Source organism: Anas acuta, chromosome 1, assembly GCF_963932015.1.
Source record: "Anas acuta chromosome 1, bAnaAcu1.1, whole genome shotgun sequence".
Lineage (NCBI taxonomy): Eukaryota > Metazoa > Chordata > Aves > Anseriformes > Anatidae > Anas > Anas acuta.
Window position 1 is genome coordinate 43,569,923 of NC_088979.1, and position 24,171 is coordinate 43,594,093.

A 24,171-nucleotide genomic window follows, 5' to 3' on the forward strand; every position below is an offset into this window, starting at 1 on the left:
ACAGATTATCTATATTCTATTAATCTTTCCAAAAGAGGTCACCATACAATCTGCTTTAGACTATTGAGAACAGCATCAATGGAGTTTCCAAAACAAATACATGTTATACATCCCAGGACTAAACAGATAAATCCACTGACCGTCAGTTGAGATGCTTGGTTTATCAGTCTAAAGGTGCCTAGGTCATTCAAAATAGCACTAGGATTTGTTTTGTCATGAATTCAGATATGAGATATTTTATTTAGTATTTTATTTAGCATTTTCTTATCTGTGTTGTAATACTTCTATTAATAAATGTAAATACAAATCTATATATTTGCATATAGGAATTACTTTATAATAATATTTGGTCTTATATTAATACATGTTTGTATATAAAGCTGCTGTGTAGTTGGGGATTGCTTTTTGTTTACCCTGATGGCAGAATAAATAAAAGATTTGAGGAAGGAAATTGGATGCTGAAATCTGTCATTGGCAACCTTATGTTTAACAAATAAAAATCCTCATGCTGCACCTCAAACTCCTCTCTTCCACAGACTGGCAATAAATAACTCAGCAAGCCACCAAAAATTCCCTTCAGGAAAACGAAAAGGCATTTTGGCCAACCTGACTGCAGAGGATGGCTCTTACAGCACAGACTTGGTAACAACCACTGCTTTTCATAAAGCGTATCCCCAGAGTTGTTAATGGGTGTGTCCTACTTACAAAAAACCTGTCTATAGATTTACTTAAGGTGACATTTGTATCTTATTAACAACAATCATCCAATTGTGATGAGTGCTGGAGTGACTCTGATGTTTCTTAATTGCTTTCCACTAACTGGAAAATACAAACTGTTCATGTTGCCTGCTAATGTGACAGCTCATATTGTTGTTGTGCTTTTGGGCTGGCAAAGCTATTTACAGATGGTGTCCAAGAATATCATTTAAATAACAGAAAGGTAGCTGTTTCCCCAATACACAGACAAGAAACAAACATTTTATAAGGGTGCATTCGTAGGAATTGTCTCATTCCATGCACGCACGACGGATAGATTTGACAGCACCAAGCAGATATTTTGTTCCAATGTCTTGTGCTGTTTCTTCATTGACTGCCAAAGTGCCTAAGTGAAAGCCAGTGGAAAATTTCTGTATCATGTTGTTATTGCTGTGTGAACAACAAAAGTCTTCAGAAAGTAAAGGAGGGAAGTAGGCCAGAAGGTACCTCTGGAGGTCTGTCATCCAGTTCCCCTAATCAAAGCAGAGTCTGCTAGAGCAAGTCGCTTAGGGCTGTGTCCCATTGGCTTTTGAGTAGTTCACAGAATCATAGAATCACAGAATCATCTAGGTTGGAAGATACCTCCAGGATCACCGAGTCCAACCTCTGACCTAACACTAACATGTCCTCCACTAAAACATATCCCTAAGCTCTACATCTAAATGGCTTTTAAAGACCTCCAGGGATGGTGACTCAGCCTACTCCAATGCCTAACAACCCTTTCAGTAAAGAAGTTCTTCTTAATATCCAACATAACTATAGAGATCCCACAGCCTCTTTGTACAAGCTGTTCCAGTGTTTGGCCACTGTCATAGTAAAAGGCTTTTTCTTTGCAGCTATTTAGATTATCCTGTGTTCTAATTTGTGCTTGTTGTTCCTGTGTTCTAATTTGTGCTGATGTTCCTGTCAGCTCAAGCAATTGAGAAGTGCCATGTTCAATATTTTAAGAGGTTCATTGTTTTTGAGAAGAGACAATAAAATTCAGAATGTGGCTCCAACAAATTTATGTTGTCGAAGACTCATGGGTGTAAACAGCAAGCCTCAGGAAATTCCATAATGCTCTTATCTTCCAAAGGCTTTATTTGAAACCTCTATTATCTTTCTTTGAGAAACTGCAAAGTATGTACACTCTGAACCATACACTTCTAAATGCATATATGTACACATCACCATGTATTTCTGTACTTTCCACTGAGATCCATTAAAACACACAAGCAAACAAAGATCAAAGAACAAAGATAGTTTCATATTATAAAGAATTACATCCATTCTGCAACTGTCTTTAAAGAACATAAAAGTAATTTAGTAGTAAGGTCTGTTACTACAATATAGTTCTGATTACATTGTCAGTAATGTGATGCCCAAATATTGCAAAATTCAGCTGTATTGTTGGCCCATCAGTCAGTTACATTACTTGTAATAGGGACTTGAGACTTTTTTTAAACGGGTGAATGATTCGGATTAAGAACTGAAGTATAGACAGTACTATTTCTGAAACAATAACGACCACAAGATGGAGGTGCGCACTGCATGCTGAAGTGATCTCTAGAAACTTTTGCTAAGAATATAGCCAATATGGAGAGAATTTCATGTCCCTTCCCCTTGCAAAACTGACAGCACTATTTGCAGTCTGAAAGTCTGTAGATTTGGAGCTTATGCAGGTTTGGGATTTATATATTAAGACCAAGATATATCAGATATATCAGAAGAAATCCTTAACTCATTCAAGTCAGTGGCAAAAATCCTGATTCATCCAAGTCTATTTTTTATCTCTAGAGCTTTTTTTTTTTTTTTTTTTTGTGAGCACATCTTGTACATCTTAATGTAAATGTCAGCTAAATAAGAGAACCAATATTTCCTCATTAGCACGTGTTCATTTAATCTACATGCTGCATTTGAACCCAGTAAAATGTTAGTGTTCTGAGCTGCAATAAGTCATTAAATGATTTTAAAAGCCCAGGAAAACAGATGGAGAACCTTCAGGGCATGCCATCTGATGAATATAAAACTTTAATGCTACTGCAAAAAAATAATGTGCAGTTATATACATGACATAAAGCTCCACAAAAATTAGGCTTTCCCTATTAGTTTAGCTTCTGTGGGGATTGCACATGTGCTTGAATTTGTACAGTTGGGAGATTCATAACCTGACAGCAAGCTTCAAATCATATTCCTTTTAAATTATAATTAATAAGCAATACCTATACCTGTGCAAAGCAGTGACTTTTTAAAGAGTTTGGGGAAACTATAAACCAGGATTAGAAAACCAACCAACTTCCAGAAACTTCATCAACTGCCACCAATGGGAATACGATGCCCTCAGCCTGCCATGGGAAAAGATTTGTCATTCTGTTTGCAGTGCTGATGTACTGTGAATAAAATCTTCTCACGAGTGACCTTTCATTACATAAAACAGCAGATGGCAGCCTACAGCCAATATTTTTTGCTGTGCTGTTTGTTATAGTAATTAATATACTGAATGTCTCTAAAAGTGACTTTTGTAGGAAATCTATGATATATTTAGGTGCATGAACATATGCAGAATATGTGTGTGTTTCTGCCTTGCCTCTGTGGCACAACTGCACTTGTTTGTATTTTGGGAGGGAGAGGTTCTCCATATTTTCCCCACCCAGCTGGTGAAATTTATTGCTGCAATGTAGTTAGATCCTCAGAGAAACCGGGCGGAAGCAGTTGATCTAGGAACAGCAGGCAAGGAAGTTTTAGGCTGTTGAATGTTCCTGACTATAGTGTTTGGTGAAGCCAACAAGGACTTCATAACATTTTTCACTTTCTATTGAGTTTTCATTAGCCTGCTTTAAAAGAAATAACTGAAAATACAGAAGCAGTATCTCCACTCCCCTGGCTGGCTGCTGCAGTGCAAGTACACAGTGATCTGAAAGACCAACAAATCGGCGTGCACTCTTGTCATGACAATTTTAAGATCTCTATCCTGTTTTTTGTAAATGCAGCTACATTAGGACACTTATATTCCAAATGGCAGAAGCTCTGAAGAAATTATGTACTGGCCTCAGAGAGCTTTGTACGCTGGTATTTTGTTGGAATAAGTGATAGGGTGACCAAAGGGCTTCTTTGCAGGCCCATCATGAAGATGTGGCCCTCTGAATAAAACCCCACTTGCTATATCTAGAAAATCTGATCCTGGGTCTTGAATTTGCTCTTTTCAGTCTCCCAATGGCTTCTGTTTCGAACATCTGATTCCTTCTCTTCCCCTGTTCTGATCATCCATGCCTTCCCCGGTCTCCAAGCAGCAGTGGAGGGACCTCATGTAAATACTCTTACAGGGCTCCCTCTCCTGCTGGAGACCCATGACACTCTTGTCCCGTATCACTTAGCAGTGTTTCCTGGCCCTGCAGTCCTCAGAGACTGAAAATAACAACAGAGTTATGTCTGCATTTCTGTGCACTGTGCTGTGTGAAGGATGATCAGCATCAAGCCACAAGTAGTAAAGAACACCCAACCAATTTTCCAGAGCTTTGTGAATGCATTCATAACTTGAGAAGACAGAGCTTTCCACATGCTATGGCATTTATAACCAATCAACAAAACAAAGTGCACTATCCAGAGGGAAGACTTATCTAAATGCTAAATTATTGGTTTGACAATAGACTTATCATTTTGATCCACACATGCCCTAACAAATACAAGGCAAAAGGGGCCCTGATGAAATCAGTGGAAGATTTGCTTCTGATTTCAACACAATCAGGATTTTACTTTCACATTTTAGGCAAGATTTTTAAAAAGTTAGCACTGGAAGTTAGAAATGTCTTTTGTGCAAAATAATTTACACAAGCAGCTAATATAGTAGTTGTTCTTTTAATACTAAAATGACTACAATTACTTAAATGTTACTACCTAAGTACCTCACAGTTGGATGGCAGTCAATTAGCAAAGGATTTTCTTTGGATCAATCATGAGAAAAAAAAAAAAAAGTTTTAAAATGTGGTCTTCCGGCACTATTTGATTTTATTGAGATGTATATTCATTAGGTGAACTATGAGCCTATTTCTTTCTTTAATGTGCTGAAGTGAAATCTGACTACAGAGAGTTTGTTACAGTAATTAAGAAACAAAACAAAACCAAACAAACAAGCAAACACAAAACCATTAAGAATATTGCCAAAAGGATATTACATCAATAATTCAGGTTATCTTTTACAAAATCTAGAAATATTTTTAGGACATTTAAAATGGAAAATCATAAAGTTTCTAAACCCTGGTTCACTGGGGAAGACCTGTCTCATCTCAGTTGCTAAGCCACCATAGGAAAGATTGTGGGAAGTCACTTTTGATGCTATTCCTGGAACAGGGCCTGATCTTTTGGTGAGCTGTCATCTACCCTTTCCAACCTTGGGATTTGCCACTTTGATCATGAAATATTAAAAAAAAAGTTCATCCCAGAGCCTCAGTTTTATCTCCCTCTTCTTGTATTTTAAGCCCCCTACCCAGGCACTCACTGCCTGGGATGGGGAAAAGAACTGGAAGGGCAAAACCAAGAAGACTCACAGCTCGAGATAAAAGAGGATTTTAGGTAAAGCAGAAGCTGCAAGTGCAAGCAAAGCAAAATAAGGAATTCATCCACTGCTTCCTGTCAGCAGGCAGATATTCAGCTATCTCCTGGAAAGCTGGGCCTCAGCACACATACTGGTTGCTTAGGAAGACAAGTACCACAACAATGAACATTTCTGCATCCTCCTCCTCCCAAGATTTTACCTCTGACCACGAAGTTATAAGGCATGGAATACCCCTTCAGTCACTTGGGGTCAGCTGTCCTGGCTTCATCCCTTCCCCACTTCTTGCACAGCCCTAACCTACATGCTGTCAGGACAGAGTGGGAACAAGGAAACTTCAGTGCTATACAAGCACTGCTCAGCAATAGCCCAAACACTGGTGTGGTATCAACACTGTTTTAACTATAAATCTAAAACATAGCACCATATCGGCTGCCATGAAGAAAATTAATACCATCCCAGCCACCACTGGTAAAGTTCTTCATCAAACTTTTTCTTCGTCTTTTTCTCATGTGTACAAGCCCAAGAAGGACAAGGAAGGACAAGGGAAGATCAAGAAATTCAACCTTCCTGGTCTTTGTAGCCATGCAGACTTTTTGGACTTATTCAGTGTAATCAAAATCAGTGATAGTAAAGGTGTAAGACTTTCTTCATGAGTCTTCTGCTAAGAGGACTTTTTGGAGATTATTTTGGAACAGAATTAAAGCAATACCCCTTTGTGTTGGTACTGCATTTAGAGTACTGCTTTGTTTACATGTTAAATGCCTTATGAATTTGCAACTATCCAGTCTGAAGAGTGTTGGAAAATTAACAGCTTTTTGTTTCCTGACATGTCTGAGGGAAAGATACATGCCATGAAGCTCATTGCTAAAGTGTAGGAATCACCTCCTCTAGGGTGGCAAGTGTGGTGTGAACTGTGCCAGCTGCTTCCAGGGGAGAGGCGCTATAATTCCCTGGAAAGTAGGAGCTTATCCATGCTAGAAAACCCAGCTATAAACTGAAATGCAGGTACTGAAGATGACCTGCCAGCTGGTCTGGGGAACCTATCCTCTGGTGACGACCATCTGTTTGAAGACTTATGGAAAGATTTATACAACCCTGTTGAAAATAACCCACAATTTTCTCTACTCATCTTTGTGGGAGAAAAGATAAATATGGCAAACAAAGGGTACAATCCAGAAATTCGCCTTCTCTTATCATGTCATTGTTTCCTGTGTATTGGGTGCCACTTTCAACATCTCTTATTTCAGCTACTTGCTGGTATCTTCTGTTTTGTAAAATTTTCATCAGGAATAAAGGAATGAGGCTGTCTCCCACAGATTTATTTTGTTTCCTTTTCATCTGGAAGGTGGAGACAACACTAGTTGTCATATTTCAGTGATAAAATGGAAGATGAGATTATAACTATCAGCATTACCAGAGAATAATTTTCCTTTAATTGCTCTCATAACACTGTAATAATAGAATCAGAAACAAGGAATATTAAAATATTACTGTTAACTCTTGCTAGTGGAAGGTAGTTGAATTATGACTGCAAGACAAACAAATGAACTAATGTGTCCTAAATTCTACTGTACATACTGATTCTCCAGTCCTGCAAATGCAGCAACTCAAATTCAAACCCCTTTCTCAAGTATCCTGACAAATCTGTCAATCAGCTCCAGAGACTTGTCCTGTGTGTAATAAATGTTCTGTGCGTCAAAGCCCTATACTGGACTGGAAATATTTACAATAGAGTTTTAAATTCACACTGGTACACCTCTTTTTTTTTTTTTTTTTTTTTTTCTGTGTAGGAGAAGCTGTGTGAGAGATACAGGTAGAAAAAAGGAGAAGAGAAGGAAGAATGAGGGCCGAGATGAGCAAGCTGAGAATCATGGGCATGGGATTAGAGAATTGAAAGGGCCAGCTTTGTGCGTTCATAAATTTGGTGGAGATTCAGACTTTGAATTTGCTCCTGTGGGTGCTGACATTAAAATTACATGTGTGTGTGAAAAAGAAAACACAAGTACACATTTCTCTGCCTCACTGCACAGACCTTCATACAGGCTTCATATGGTTTTCACCTTTGGGCAATGGCAGTAGAGGCTGAGGTTTTTCAATGTGGTAAAGCAGAGTGGAGACTTGTTTTCATAGCTGTTGTCAAAGTTGCTTGATGGAGAAGGCAAAGGTGAAGTCCTTATGTACCTTGGAGAAAAGCCAATAACATCAGACTGGTATTTAACCTTAAAACTCGGAAAATAGAAATGCCAGAAAAACAGCGTTATGGTAGTTACAGATTCTGTATTGGTGCTGTAGTAGCTGCAGTGGTTCTGCCCTCTTTGTTAAATGTTGCCCTTCAGGCAGTATTATTTGCTTGTTTAAAACAGTTTGTGTAACAGGGGGGAATGGCAAATGTATAGCAACAAGTTCCTAAAACTTCACATCCTCTTTTCCCTTCCAAATATTGAGCAAATACTAATTTTGTATGTGAATGACATCCAGGCACAGCCCGTCTTTTAGATTTGTGCAATCAGTAAAGTTAGAGTTTATATTCTAGAGACAGTGGTGTGTCAGGGAGATTGGTCCTTTAATGTAATACATGAGGTTATGTTTCCAATGTCTGTATTAATTTATTTCAGGTTTCATGATTTAGCAACAGCGCCTCATTCATTACCTGTGTTTCTATGGTAACCAAATATCCCATAATGGCTCTGTTACGATGCCAAAAATGTTTCAATTTAAGCTAATCTATTTGATTTTGGGTCATTATCCTGCAGTACTAGCAGGGATGGTGTTATAGCATTTTGGCTATTTGGGGGCTTATTTTGTTGTCGAGAAAAGAAAAAAATAGACACTAAAAATATTGTTGTGAATAAGAAGCCCTGGGATGTCCATGCATTCAAAAAAGCTTTTATAGCTGTCTGGCAGCTAAATTCAATCTATTTTGTGATCTTGTGGCCCTTACAGATGTGTGCTACAGTTGAATTTCACTTTGAAAAAAACAGCAAAGTCCTGCTTTGATTCTTGTGTCCTTGTTTTTCATTGTTTGGATTTTTGATATATTTTCTATACAAAAAAAAAAATGTTCAAGATTTTTCTATTATATGGGCACTCATGGTTCAAAAACAGTGGTTTGTGTACTTATTGATTAAATACTGTAAGATTGATTTCAGCACTTTGATCACAGATATGGCATGGAGGGACTGACCCTCACTTCTGGCGGCACATTTTAAGAATCCAGCATTATGTGCCTGCAGCCTAACACTGCCACACATTTGAGCTCAAGCCAGAGGGGTTCTTGCAAACACCTGAAATTAAGCAGCTGCAGAAGAGTTTGAAGAATCAAAAACCCAATGCATTTTTATGCTTAGTATTTTTTTTATCAGTGAGTATAGCAATGGTTGTGCAAAGGTATTTCCCAGCACAGTTCTCTCTAGCGCAAAAAGAAGTAGCTAGTATTTCAGCAAGGTGCCTCAGTATCAGTAAATGATACTGCTCTTTTCCCCACCATAGCTGCTCAGCATTCCTCCTGATTTCCTTGGGGAGTGTCTCTGACTGGAAAACTTCTGCACCAATATGAACTAATACTTGCAAGAGTCATTTCAGTGTTGTGTCACTACAAAGATGAAATAAACCGGGTGAATATATACAACACACTCAATGCTGTAACTTTGCAATAATGTCACACATTATGGGCTGTAAGTGCATGTGCCATGATGGAAGTGACCCTGTCACACAAGCAGAGTGTATGTAGCACAAGGACAGGCAGCATCCTATGCTGGTGAGAAGCAGACAGACAGCATGTGCGGAGTTGCCCAGCCTCACTAATGCTGCAGGCCATTCAATGCCTAACTGGAGCCTTCAGCCTGGCTGGCAGCTGAGTACAGACAAACAGACTAATGGTGGCTGTGTTTTTCTAGTGAGGAAGGGGAGGAGGATACTTTCTGCACATGCTTTCTGTGGCAGGAAGGAGGTTTTAGATCAAGTGTCTAAAAAGCACAACCCAACTTTCCACCGCTCTGTCCAAAATGTCCCTTTTGTCATCACTTCCTTGCTCTCCTGCCCCCTGGGATGGTTGAGCTCATTAAAAAGGCACACTTCTAACGTCATTGTCTAGCCATCACCCTACTAGGTTGCAGAGATGCTCTTTTGTAGCAATGGCGACACCATTAGCAGCAGTGAGATCTTCACAGCAGTGATATCAACCCTCAGCAGCATGCCCAACCACCAGCCGGTACCTGGTAAGGCTTCAGAAAGCAAAGCACTCATCATTCCTGCATTATTTGTACATCAGAAAGAGATGAACTGATAAAAATATTTGTCTCAAATGCCCCTTATTTACCACAGAATCACAGAATTGTAGGGGTTGGAAGGGACCTCAAGAGATCATCATGTTCAACCCCCCTGCCAAAGCAAGTTCCCCAGAGAAGGTTGCCCAGGTAGGCATCCAGACAGGCCTTGAATATTTCCAGAAAAGGAGACTCCACAACCTCCTTTGGCAGCCTGTTCCAGTGCTCCGTCATCCTTACCGTGAAGAAGTTCTTTTGCATGTTGGTGAGGAACTTCCTGTGCTCCATTTTGTGTCCATTGCCCCTTGTCCTGTCCCCACAAACCACTGAAAAGAGCTTGGCCAAATCCCTCTGTCTCCCACATTTCAGGTATTTGTAAACATTAATAGGATCCCCTCTCAGTCTTCTGAGAAAAAAAAAAAATTAAAAAAAATTAGATGATACTGCAAGTGTATTAATTTATAGAGAATTGATAAGGATAAAGAAAAGGTAAAACAGAAGTATAAAGCTTTATATCCCATTGTTTTTATATGTGCCAAAGAGCTGTACCAAGATGTTTTGTATGTTATAATCAGTAATGAAATAACAATCTTACAACAAAGGGATACCACATGTCACATTCTGTAGATAGCTTTTCTTCAAAGTTCAGTGGTGATAGAAACCAAGGAGTTAGAAACAGTTGTGTAATGTTGATCATACAGGGTGAACTATGGGTATCTGTAAATTTTTGGAGTCAGGAAAGCTTAACTGCTTACTAGCAGGTGCTCAGAAAAGAGGCTCAATTTTGTGATCAATAATTAAAGAATGTCATCATGGATAAGATTTTGAGTTCCTATAAACCTTGTTCTGTCCGTCTTTGCTCAGTGGAACAGTAACAATTTCTGTCAGCTGAGAATCTAGCCCAGAATGTTTACACAGTGCATCAGGACTGTGCCCTTTCCTACCTACCTTTTATAAGAGTACTTTTCCAAAATAGAACATTGCTATGCTTGCTTTCAGCGTTTCTTGTGCCTGGATGGCATGTTTGCTTTGTACTGGAAACACCACTGATAATGCAGTATTACAAAGAAAAATTGCAGAAAAATCACATATTCACAATTCCTTGAATTCTGTTCAAATTCAAGTGCCACAATTCTCTAGGATGTGCAGAACAATTTAATACATTAACATGAAATTTATATTCTTTGTGATCCTTGAAAATGTCATTTCTAACTATTTACTGAGGGAATGTTGTTAGTATAACAGAAGCTTATTCTTTTCTTTGAAAACCCTGCTTCCTTTTGTACAACATCCCCTTGTTCTTCAAGGGTAAACAGGAGGAGCACTCCCTGTCTCACCCTTCAGGCTTAGCATCCATCTTGAGTTTGTGCTCCAGACTTCTTTAAGACACAAAGTTTAATATTGTCAATGTCCACTGCTTTGTTTACAAAAGTGAAACAACAAGTAAAAATATGTTTAGTTTTAAAATCTAGAGGTTTGTACACAGCCAAAGAACATGTAGGCAACTCAGGCTGCGCTCGCTTAATGACATGGACATGTAAAAAATGGGTGTAAAGAAATACTCACCCCTCCTGCAGTTAGCAGCATGCAGTCTGCTTTGTTTAAAATATGGCTTTGCAAAAGCTATCACATTTTCTCCGTGACTTTATGTCTTTCTTATGCAATATCAGGTTGTATTGTAGAAATTCAAAGTGCAGCAAGTGGCTAATTTCAATCATTAGAGTATGCTCCTCATAAGTATAAGAGTGTAGAGATTACCTTCAGGATCATGACACAGAATACAGTTCCCTTCTTCATCTGTGTGAGTGTTTAGCTGCTTTAATACAGGAACTAATAGGAGGAGGTACACCTACTAAAAGCACTAAAAAAGCTGCTATACATGTTTCTCATCACTCACCAGAGAATGTGTGCTGTTGTTTCTCTTTTTGCAATCCAGGATAGACAAAGGAGTGAAAGAAGCTGGGATGATTCCTATTCTGCAAGTGAAGATCTGTGATAAAAGCAAATATCCTGGGATATACCAAAAGGCTGTTGATTCAGCCGCACTGTACAAGTCAAAAACAGGTATAAGCATGCTGCTGCCTAATCCAAATACTTTCTGTTTGCCTTGTGAGCTACTGTCACAGCTGCAGCTCAGGCTCCCAGCACCCGAAAAGCATAGAATAAGCAAACAAGATGATGGTGGATTTAGCTGCAGCTTGACCAGTCCCACCATGCCTAATCATTTTACACTGTATGAACAAGAACTTTGGCTTTTCCCACAGAAATATCCCAGAACATAATGGAAGTCTTTGACTGAACTTGGTTTACCAGTAAATATGCAGGAGGGCAAGTGGTATGAGTCAAGAACAGGCATGGACCATTGTGTAGCGGATGTGATGCAAACACATATAGGATCACACAGAAAGTCTGTGGCTGAGTTGGGATCTGAGGCAAGAGCTCCCGTGCTCCAGTTCAGAGGGGAAAGTGGTCACCAGAAGGAGCATTAGTTCTTCTTTAGCTGTTCCCAGCTGGAATATAATGCAGGGTATTCAGTGAGTCATGCAAGTTGACTCACAAAACCAAGGAGTACCCAGTGGTACAGCAGTAGCTGAACATTTTGCCCCTGCAACTTAATAAAGTTTCTCCCACATATGCAGTATTGTCTTATTACTGCAGAATATAATGAGGAAATAGAATTATGTATAAAAAATACATTGAAAAATCATTCATTGCATCATTGCATTGCTGGGAAGTTCCTGGTATCATGGTGGGTGTCAATCTGATTTAGTTATGATTCCAGAAGGAAGATTAGGGTGGCTGTTTCAGCTAAAAAACAATTTTATAACAAGAAGCTGTTCAAGTGGGCATAATGGAAGATCTCGGAAGACCTTGGAAAAATGTCTGTAGTGAAGAAAATAGAAAAATTTAGTTATGAAAGAGAACAGAGATGTAAGCAGCAAGACATTACTGATTTTTGTATTTCTCGTGAAAAAAAAATATCTTGTGCATATAGAAAGAATGCCTTTTTTTTTTTTTTTGTATTTTTTCACTAGAGGCAAGCACTACTTTTGTGAAAAGTACTGTATAATTCCAAATGTCTAGATTTTCTGCATCAAAACTTGATGGCTTTCATTTGACATCACCCAATATATTTATAACAACTTTTCTAAAATCTCTACACATTCAGGGCTGACTTTACCTGATAAGGAAGATCTGTCATTTCTCACCTCTTGTTTTTGATCCATCCACAATATCAGTTTCCATTAGCCATGTGGTAAAATCTCAAAAACTCTCATTGGTTCTTTCTGCCAGGCAGCATGATCTCATGACTGAGATCATCTCCATATAAATTTGCACAAAACCAGTTCTTTTCTTGTCCTTTTATAAACAGTCTCAAGCTTGTGATTCCCTGAGAAAATTGGCAGTAAATAGCTACTCTGACTCTTTGAGATTCAATTCCTTTAATTTTAGACACCTGTAAAGTGGATGTCTGGATCTGAAATCTTAATATTCCTTTTATAATCTCTCCAGAGAAAGAGATGCTTTGGAGGCTTGGTCTACTTTACTCTAAAGTGGATTTTTAGAGCGTCTGTTTTTCTCTCCATTGTTCCATCTGGCACAATTTATGTGTTGCCCTATGTCTCTGCAAACTGTGGTTGAGACCATATACTCCTATGGGCAGGGACCACCTTTTGTTTTGCATGGGTAAAGGCAACAGCTGAATGAGATCAAAACTGAAATTTTGCATGTTCCATAAGAAAAACAAAAGCACAAAGTACTGAATATACTCCCAGATTATTATTTACTTCTTACAGGATGTCATCAAGTAATACAAAGATGATTGAATTTCCAGATATAAGATGTACTCATGATTTTGAAAGATTCAGAATTCAAAAAGCTGGTGCTTTGAGTCCTTCGTTCTTGTGACACAGCAGCCAGAATTACAAATCTGCAAGCAGGAAGAGGAATATTGTTTATCACCCATTCTGCTATGGTTGATGAAAATAGCTGTAAGACAGAAAAACATGAAACTCAGAAGAGAAATAGAGACATAAAATATTATTTATTTTTTTTTCCTGGATAGACTGTAACATCTGGTCATATGTCACTCTGGTTAAATAATGAAAAAAATAAAAGTTTCTTCTGCTCCAGGAAATTTGAATTTTTAGCCTGTCCAACAAAAGTTTTATGAGCACACTTTAAATACATTAAAATGCATTTCAGCAATCCCTATCCAATATTACATTCAGTCACTCATTTTATTTTTATAGCATTCTCCATGCAAGTGCCACAGAGAGTTCGACTGCAAAGCACACTTAATTAAAAACACAGCTAAGTAAATAGGATTGGGTTTTATAAACCGCAAGACACCTATCACTTTAATCACACATGGAAATGTAGTCCACACACAAGAGGCATAGGTCACTATCTAGAAAAACTGCAGAACCAATCCCATTTTTACTGAGTTTGAATAGAGATCCAAAAGAATAATAATCATATATAATATAGAGTGCTGAGCATCTGGTGGTTAATATATAAATAACTAAATACTGCAAAATAATTTCATGTTGTTCTAAAATGGGCTGTAAAATTGGAGGGTTAAAGCCAAACTTTTTTTTTTCTCTTTCAGACAAAATGAAAAAAATAAATGTCTTTAAAAAAAAAAGTGCTTTTTACTTGGAATCTTAATCAGCACAGTAATATTGTCTCCTCATTTTTTCTAGTTGTATGAATTATGTTTGTGTTTTTATCATTCTGCTACATCTCTGGATATTACATTTATGTATTCAGTGTGATGTACAAGAAATGAGCCAGATAATTATAAGTAAGCTGAACCAGCTGCAAATACAGATAATGTACTTTCATTACACTATAATAAGAAGACTCGGTGTATGTAAAGGTTTGTATACTGAGGTTGTGTCTGTTCTTTTACCTCTCATGGCTGCATTGTGAGATGCTTGCCAAGGTTTTATGCTTGTGCATACATGAGCACACTAGTTGACCACTGTCACTTCTGTTAGTCCATGGGACTAGAGAGCTGCATGCTTGGGGGCTTTATGGCAGGGATTTCTGTCTTCAGCGGCAAGTCTATTTGGAGTAGTGGGTATCTTACACTATTTACTTGCAAGACTGCAAGTTTTTGACCCTGTGGCCCTGGTCCTAAGAAAGGCCAGCATGTAGGAATAAATAATAAACATAGTTTAAAGGATTGTGGTACTTATTAAATTAATAATGTTTCATGACATTTTTGACTATAGATGACAAATTCTGTAAGCACAACACAGATCCCTTGCATATGAAGAGGAAAATATTAAAATTACATATTAAATTGCTATTTTAAAGGTGAATGGAAAGCTCAGTGCGTTTGCACTTGACAGCTACTGTTGTTGTCATAAAATGAGTTTGACATTTAAATGTCAAAATTATTTATACAGATATGCTATTCTTACAAGATTTACATTGTCTTTGATCACTATGGTATTTCCATTCCCACTATTTTGTCTCTCAATGTTTTAATTTCACTGTGGATTTATGTCCGAGCGGTGCATTATGTCTGTCATTAACCCTATAGACTTCACAATGATTTGGGAAAAAAAAATTATTTTCTGGCATACACGTTATTGTTGCTTCCTTCTTCTTTCCTCATCTGAGTGTATTTTTAGGAAAGGTCTGCAGGTTACCCTGCCTTGCTCTGTTTAGGCCTCAGATTTTATTGCAATAACCATGATTATGAATGCTATTTAATTTTAATGTATAACATTGTCTTGAGAGAGGCTTTGGGCTTAGGGTCTCCTATGTACAGGAGAAGGTCTGACTTCAATTCACTTGCTATTTCATAAGTTCTCTAGGTGATACATATGTTACTTAGGCATCCTGAGATCTGTGGTGGTTTAAGAATTGATGGGCAGCTAAGCTCCATCACACAGCTCATTGAGATAAGCAGCAGTTTAATGAAAATAAAAATCATAAAATGCTGTGTGGAAGCAAAAGGAGGAAAAAAAATATCTACTTTCCATCAGCAAGTGGTGTTTGGCTATATCTTGGAAACCATGGTCTCAGTTGCTCAGGATGACAAATGCTTTCCTACCAAGAGTCCCTGTTTCTCCATCCCCTTTCCTGGCTTTTATTGATGAGTAAGACATGATATGGGATGGGATACCCCTTTTGTCAGTTTAGCGACATCCTCTCCACACCTCTTGCCCACCCCAAGCCTATTGGGGGATGTTGTAGAGTGTCTTGGTGCTGTGCCAGCACTGCTCAGCAGCAAACACAACACTGGTGTGATACCAATGCTGTTCTAGCTACAGGTGCAGAGCACAGCACTGTATGGGCCACTGCGGAGAAAGTCAACTCCATCCCAGCCAGACCCAGTACAGGACCCAATGAGGATGTGCTTGGATGTGCTTACCTGCATAACTACAGAAAGTGCTGAAGGTGCTTTTACTATGGTGCCTGGAAGAAGGTGTAAGGGATGTGATCCAAGTCCCCAGTCCAAAAAGTTGATTTGGGATAGACTCTTTTTGGAAAAGACTCAAAATCAACCAGTTCCATCACAAATGAACTGTTTTTTTGCAAATACCATTTGTTACCACATTCAAAGCAGCTATATTTGGGGTCTATAAGATGCTCAGGATGATGGTCAATTCCTATGTTCTTTTTCTTCTTATGCCTTTAAAAACTAGACCCTTAATTTGATGGCCTAAAGGGACAAGTGGTCTCCTCCAAAGCATTTTCTCATTAGTGCTATGTATGTAGCTTTTAACAGCATTTCATTCCACTTCATTTAAATAAAATATGGCCTTTGTAACCAAGAAGATAATTAGTAGCTGATGGAAGCTCATTTGTAATTATGTTGAGTTGAAACTAGTAATTATTACATTACTTTATATGTACAATGTTTTTCCATCCAAATCCCCTCTGATTCCCTCATAAATGCCCATGAATTCTGCAGCAATTTTGCAGTCACATTTGCAGGAAACAGAAGAGATCCCAACAGCTCTTTGTTACCTTTCTTTTGCTACACAAAAGGGAAATAATTCCTCAACTCATGAGGAAATCACCTTTCTCTAGATGACGCTATTTAATCAGAGACAACTCATTGCTGGGCTTCATTAAGAAACACCTTGCTTTTAAAGCTCCGTATCTCTCTTAAATGTTTGTTTTTAATTCTTTAGTCATGAAATGTTTCCTGAGGTTTCCCCTAGAAAATCTTCAGACTTGATCTTATTTAAAAATTTATTGTGATAAAAATTTCTTGTGCTACTAGTCATACTTCTTATGTGGCTTTGGGGAGGGATCGGATATTCTGTGAGAGATCAAAGGAGAAACAAGCACTGTCCCTAAGTGGTCTCTCTCTGTTAATTGGAATGGTGTACCCTACTCTAAAAGGGAGCCTTTGCCCCTTCTCACCCTTCTCTATCAGTACATTCCCTAAGGTTTGTGGTGTCTCAGGAAGAGCCTGGGGACTTTTCTGGGGATTACTCCGTAACATATTAGCACCACTAAGTAGTGCCATAAGTCTCACAGCTACAGGGGGCCTATGTGCTCTTCTCCTCTGACCTCCTGCAGAACACTGCTGGTTTAGCACCAAAATGACCTATCCTAGAGCATCATTGCAAAAACTCTATGCAAATCTGGATTTAAAATTCCACATATCTGCATGGTTTTTTTTTTTTTTTTTTTTTTTTTTTTTTTTTAGGGAAAAGATGTTTGAATTTATTAGTTTTCAGTTTTTGAACACAGAATCTCTCTCATTATTTTCTTGATACTTTAAAGAATTTCACTGCCAGAAATTTATTTCCATGTAAACAGGGGTGAATACTGACAATACTGCATAATAATATTTCCCATGCATATTAACATATTAAGTGTTTTTTTCTAGGCCATGTCCAGGTCACGTAGCTCCCTGTGAAATGCTTTATTGTCCTTCATCATCATCCTTAAAATATTCACAGAATAGCTACAAAAGATATTTCAGGTGGGATGCAGGAAGGTGGTGACCTTCCTCCTCCTAGTTGATCGCATTTGCCCTACAAGATATCACATTGCACTGTTGCATTGTTGTGATGCCAAATGGTTTTTCAGTGCCTCTACATTGAAGAAGAAATCTGGCATCATGTAACTGTGGCATCTGTTTTCCTTGAATGGTTCTGACAGGTGGGATTCATTTAAAGAATTAGGGCGGATCAGACTAGGCTGATCAGTTTGGCACCCAGTGGTGTCTGAGGGGGTGACTTCTTAGTTGGTGGAGATTTGGGGAATGAGTCAGCTGACCACCATGAGTGGTGTGATTCATTCACCCCACAGAGACATTAATGTCATTTCCCATGTCCTCAGTAATCTTCTCTAGCTTCCAGCTGCTGCTCCAGAAAGGCAAGAGTCTCCCATAGGTCCCTTTGACATCATGCATACCTCAAGACATTTCAGATGCCACTGGAAAACAACGTGCAGGCAGCTGAGTCATCTTCTAGATGTCTGTTTTATCATGAGTTGAAATGCTTCCCAGGCTCCATTAGAAGTAGCAGGATTTTTGACATCTATAGACATCTACATGGAGACATTTTAAGTTTCTTAATCTAAAATTGATTTGGACCCAAAGGCTCAGTTTAGTCACCTGAAAACAGATGTTTAATATTTCTTTAATCTCAAGTCAGTTTATCCTCTTTTTTTCAAATTGCTTTTAGGACAGTGTGACGGTACTCTGTGCAGGGAAAGAGACTCCAACAGTTTTGGTACACTGAGGTTAAAGATATGTAGTACTCCAGGCTTGAGAACTTTAAAAACTTTAAAAGTTTTAAAGTTTAAATGCTACAAACTTGTCAAGGAAATAGAAGCTAATCCATGAAGGCTGGAGAATTTAAGTGCATTTTTCAGATTTCTCCCTGGATAAAGACCACAGACATCTATTGAATGCATCTGCCTTCAGATCTTCGTTGGCAGTTGTGTCAGTGCTGTCTGGTGTAAGGGCATTGCCGGGATTTCACTTGCACACAGTATGCTGTATAAATAATGTGCCTTGGGCGTTTTAACATTCCAGGCACGTGACTCTGAGCTTCAGTAATGCCAGCATTATCATTTTCTTTCTCCAAAATGAACAATTCCAGTTCCTTGTGTTTATATCCTAGGCCAGTAGCATTGCGTACATAACAGAGAAATTAAATCCTTTTTTCTCTACCAAATGTTGTCATAATCTTCAGCCTTTGTGGTCTTATTAAATAGGGCAAAATGACATTCTACTTCTTCCACACTGTTCCGTTCAAAATAATAGCAGTGAGATTGTTATGATTAATACTAGAAAATATGAGAACATTCTCTTTTTTTTTTTTTGCTTGAACTTTGAAAGTTTTAGATTTAGATTTAGATTTAGATTTAGATTTAGATTTAGATTTAGATTTAGATTTAGATTTAGATTTAGATTTAGATTTAGATTTAGACAGAATGCAGCAGAATCATCCTGCATTTTTGAGCTAGGGGCTGCAATACAATTCTGGTGTGTTTCAATATATTGTTATGCAATGTTTTACAGGCAATTTAATATATTACTTGCTTTCTTTTTCTCTTTAGTGAATTCTTTGATACTTATTTATGAATGTCTAAAATCAAGATGCTGGAGTGTAGGGGGAGATAAAAGCCAGTGTCATCAACATTTCCACACAATCTTTTCCACATTGTATCATAGACTTTTTATGCCTTAATAGCATGCTAAAAAGTACTGTAAAGATGTCGTACCTGATGCTTATGACATCTCACATAAAAGATTATGGGCTGTACAGCTCAGCTGGTGGCACCAGGTGCATATGCACTTCATTTCAGGAGATATCACTAAGAAATATTTATGATGGGTAGTGAAATGATTGCAGGAGAAAAACATAGCTGTAATGGGAACTGCAGTATCATTTAACTTCTTTCAAATTCTTTTTATCCAAGTTGCTGTCTTAATAGTGCTTGTCATAGAGGCCTTACATTAGCATATTCATGGTGGGATCCATCTGCCAAAATTTAAGAGTCTAAAAATTAGACATACAATTCTAAGTTATTCATCCTATGCCATATTGTCATTTGAGAGAAATAGACACCTCCAGAGGAATAGTTGCTTTAATCTATTATTTTATGATGAGCTGAATCACCTTTGAAATGTAGCAATCCCTCATTGACTACAAAGTGAATCTAGAGTTACAAGCTCAGATTCAGGTATGTAATTTTAAGTCATCTGGATTATTAAATTTGGAAAGATTAAGTTTTTAGCTGACTATAAGCAGTGTTTATTGGATTTCCTTCAAAGCTTTTTAAAAAGAATCTATTTTTATTTATATAAAATAATCATAATGATATTTTTATCATTTACTCAAGAAAAAGTGACAAACTGCTATCACACAGATAGAAGGTCTGGGAATTTTACAGTATGTCTTCACATTGATAAATGACCCTATCTAAGGGGTTTTTGTCTTGAGCAGTATCAGGAGAAAACAAAAAGGAACAAGACATCCCATTTTCAAAGGCATGGAAATGGATGTCCTCCTCCATAGAGTGATGGCTTAGTCAAGAATCCTAGCCCAGAGCTACTTGGCTTCATACTCCTGCTGGAATGCACAGGGAGTTTGCAGTACTCAATAACATTTCCTGTCCACGTAGCTATTCTCACACTTCTGTAACATTTCTGGTGAGACAGGCAGTCTGTATGCAGGAACATGAAGCCCAGGAGCTTCTGTGCCCAGACACTCAGCATAACAAACAATAGGTCCCATTTCCTTAAATGAAGGTGGGAGATATGAAATTCTGGTGGAATAAGTACTTTTTTTCACTGATGAAAAACAGATTTTCTTAATCTTTCTCCTCTGTGGTTTCATGTATTTATTGAGACAACAGAACTTGGTTTAGTCCCTTGGCTTGTCAGCCAGAGTCAGCAAAACTAGACAATATTATATTATTTTGTTTTCATGAAAACAGATTAAGATATGTTCCATCCTAATAAGCAGAAATTATTATATTTTGGAAGAAAAATGAATGCTGTAAATTGCATCTCTGTCTGTTTTTTATCTACAGATCACAAATAGGCTAGGAATGTTTAGTACTGCTTTTGAAACCAGGCTGTCTGGACCACAGCAGGTGGGAACAGAGAGTAGATACAGACTACCACAGGGGTATTTGAAAGCAGGGACAGTTGTACTGCACTCAGCAAGCCAGCCCACGGCCTGCTGAGTTGTGATGTCTACTCTGAAAAGCCTGAATTCTGCCCTCTATGCTTTGAAGTCGTTTACTGGAATATTGGTTTATTTTCAGACATTTGAAGTGTGTTGTCATAGTTATGCAGTGAATCATAATCATGCTGCCTAAAAATACATCCCCTGTATTAATGAATGGTAGTTTCAATCTTATATAATGTTACGTAATGCACTTGTACCAACACATCTTTGTAGTCTTTAGGTCTTCAACTAGTTATAGTTAAGCTGCTCAGAGAATGACCTTTTGGATCCTTTTTTTATTTTTTTTTTTATTTTTTAAAGAAAAATATTAGGATGGGATGCTGTTATAGTGCTGTATGAAGAGGTCTGTACTATGTTCTGCCTTTGGCAAAACTATATCTTTTTGGTGGCCAAATTAAAATCAAGCATTCACTTGGTTCAGTGAACAGGGACCAGTTCCAAATACCCATTATGTCATGTAACATTAAATTTATATGAAGTGTGATAGTATCCAAGGTATTATAGCCTCTATTTTTGTCATCATCATGTTCCTGTGGAAGACAGAAGGGCTTTAATTACCATTTCAGTTGTAAAGATTCTTGATACTGTACATTTAAAATTTGCTCCAGCAGAACATACAGATTAAGCACCTCCCATATCCCAAACACCTCCCATATCCCAAGCAATAGTACCTCAATACCTTTTGATAGTATCTTCAAACTGAGCTAGCCTGCTGTCCTTAAAAACAGTGAATTTTTGGTGACCTCTGTAAAAGCCTTAGAAACAATTACTGTCAAATATTGTAGATATGTTTTTAAATAACTCTTCAACTACTTTACAGCAATATAAAGAATGAAACAGATGTTGTGTTAGTGTGAGATAGTGTATTTGCACCTGAGGGGAAACTCAGGGATATTTATTTGTCCTTAAAGAAAAACATATTTTACCCGAGTGAAAACATACTAAGAATCAGGAGGTATCAGCTTTGGTATCCTACATTAGGGACAGACCTTATAGCCAGTAACAAATAGATGTTTAAATGGATGTCTCTGTTTAGTGGCTTGTCAGGGTGGTTTCCTGGGAGAATCATTATTTCCACTTTGCTGATATGTTTTTATTTCTTCTTGTAGAAACAGGGCCCAGGTTGGTGCTGCCCAGGTTGGCACATCCTTTTCCAAAGGCAGCTGACTCACCTGTCTAGTTTTCCCTTTGAATACTGCTTGTACTTCCCAAATGCTTTGATCTCCCTCAAACAACCTCCCCAAGACTTCAGGCCAGCACTACAAAGAAGAGAATACCATGCTGTGGTACTTCTGATTTTTTTATTTTATTTTATTTTATTTTATTTTATTTTATTTTATTTTATTTTATTTTATTTTATTTTATTTTATTTTATTTTATTTTATTTTATTTTTGTTTATGGGGGAGGAAATAATTTGCTTTATGACACAAAAGAGATAAAATAAATAAATAAATAAATCTGGAGCTGCAGGAAGGAATTGAAAGCATTACCATAAGAGGCCACAATCCCTCCTCGCAGATTGACTTTCATAGATTTCCTGTTAGCACTGGAGAATTGGATGCTAAAAACTTCAGGTAGAATTAGTAGATTTTAAAAAGTAGGAAGAAAAGTGCTTGTAAAGTGCTTTTAGGACTGGCTATTCCAAAGAAATTTGGCTCTCAGCTCATTTTGTTCAGGTTCACAAAGCAGTTGATCATTTGTAGAAATGCTCTACCCCATTTGTGAAATATTGAAAACGATGTTACTGGACGTGATGTTCAGAGCCTGACAATCTGAAGTGAAGCATAATAGCATTTATGTGGCAAGGTTTTTGTAGCAGGCAGGTTGCAGGGGTGGCCTCTGTGAGCAGAGCCCAGCAGCTGCCCTATGTCAGGTCAGAGCCAGCTCTAAAGGGACCTGCTGCTGGCCAGAGCTTAGTCAGGGAGCAACATTGGTTGGTCCTCTGGGAGAGCAGATTTAAGGAAGGGAAAAACAAACAAAAAAACAAACAAACAAACCTGCTGTGCAACAGCAGCTGGGAGAGAGGAGCAAGAACCAGCCCTTCAGCCCCCAAGGCCAGTGCAGAAGGAGGGCAGGAGGTGTTCCAGGCACGCAGCAGCAGTTTACCTGTGGCCTGTGGAGAGGCCCCTGGTGGAGCAGGCTGTCCCCTTGCAGCCCATGGGTCCCACATGGAGCAGATCTCCATGCTGCAACCTGTGGAGGAGCCCCCAGTGGAGCAGGTGGATGTAGCCTGGAGGAGGCTGTGGCCCATGGAGAGCCTCCACAGGAGCAGGCCTACTTGTGTTTTGCTGTTGGCTATTCTTTAGTTTTATTTTTTACAAAGATATGACTTCTACGCCCCAACATAAACTTCCTGCCCCTTGCAAGAATGATGCCTGCCATCAGGGTCTTCCTTTTGTCATTACAGCTGCAGTCAGCATGCCATCAAGGACATGCACTATCTCGTATGACAATGCAGAAAAGAGCCAAATGTGCATGAGCCAGAGGTGCACACCATTCTCAGTATGAAAGAAAATATGCCTGGCTATATGCAGAAATCGAAGGGAAGAAGGATTTGGTGCAGAAGGAGGGCTCTGCAATGCAAAATGGGAAGCCTGCTCTAAGTTTTAGAGCTATACTTGAGAGATATCTGCAAGCCCAGCTTGATTAAATCCTGCAGGTTTTAGAATGTCTTATTCCCTGCCCAAATGTAATGATCACAGAAGCTGAGCTCTTAGCTCGTGGAAACTGATGTCATTTGTCCCAAACGTTTCATTAGATGTTGAAGCAGTTAGAGGCTCTTTTAACATGTCACCCAGCATGGCTTATTATTGCAGACCGTGACTGGATACAGCTGTGCAGTGATCCACCACTACCCCCAGCTACTCACAGAGATTTAATAGTTCAGCCAGTGTGTCTGGGCACACTTGTTATGGGCCGTATGAATTTGATATTTCTCCTCACTGCCTGCTGTGTGACACATTAAGGCAATCAGAGCAGCTTTCTAGAAATTTTTACAGCATGACAAAGTTTTTTGCATCTATTTTTCAGGAAAATAAAAAGAAAAAGAAAAAAAGAAAAAAAAAAGGGGAAAAAAAAAAAAAAAAAGGAACACATTGTCTTATTTAGCCAGACAAGAGCTAGCTTTGTTTCCCTTGGAGAAAAAGCCTAAACCATCATTTTAAATGTTATTGCAAGTGCCATTTTCCTAGACAGTACAGCAGGATGGATGATAGATTTTTTCTAATCTGATTAAGCCCACTGTGCCTTTTTAAATGGCAATGGCTTTGACAGGATGAAAACAAGAAGAAAATATAATATATATAATATATATATATTAATGGAAAAAAGCAAGGCATCTTAAAAGCATCGTTTTTCGGAATTACCAACTCCTCTGCTTTGGGGTTGAAATAGAGATACTGTTGTTACCTGCTGGTGAATCTCACTGAAGTC

At 38.3% G+C, this 24,171-nt stretch overlaps 1 long non-coding RNA gene across 1 annotated transcript; it reads right to left on the minus strand.

Moving 5' to 3' along the window:
- Window positions 1-466: 466 nt before the first annotated feature.
- On the minus strand, window positions 467-12,451 carry LOC137853747 (uncharacterized). Its single transcript, XR_011094693.1, has 3 exons — window positions 11,450-12,451; window positions 9,793-9,958; window positions 467-7,468 (listed from the first exon to the last, which is right to left on the minus strand). It is a non-coding gene; the product is annotated as an uncharacterized lncRNA (long non-coding RNA).
- Between the last annotated feature and the right edge of the window lie 11,720 nt (window positions 12,452-24,171).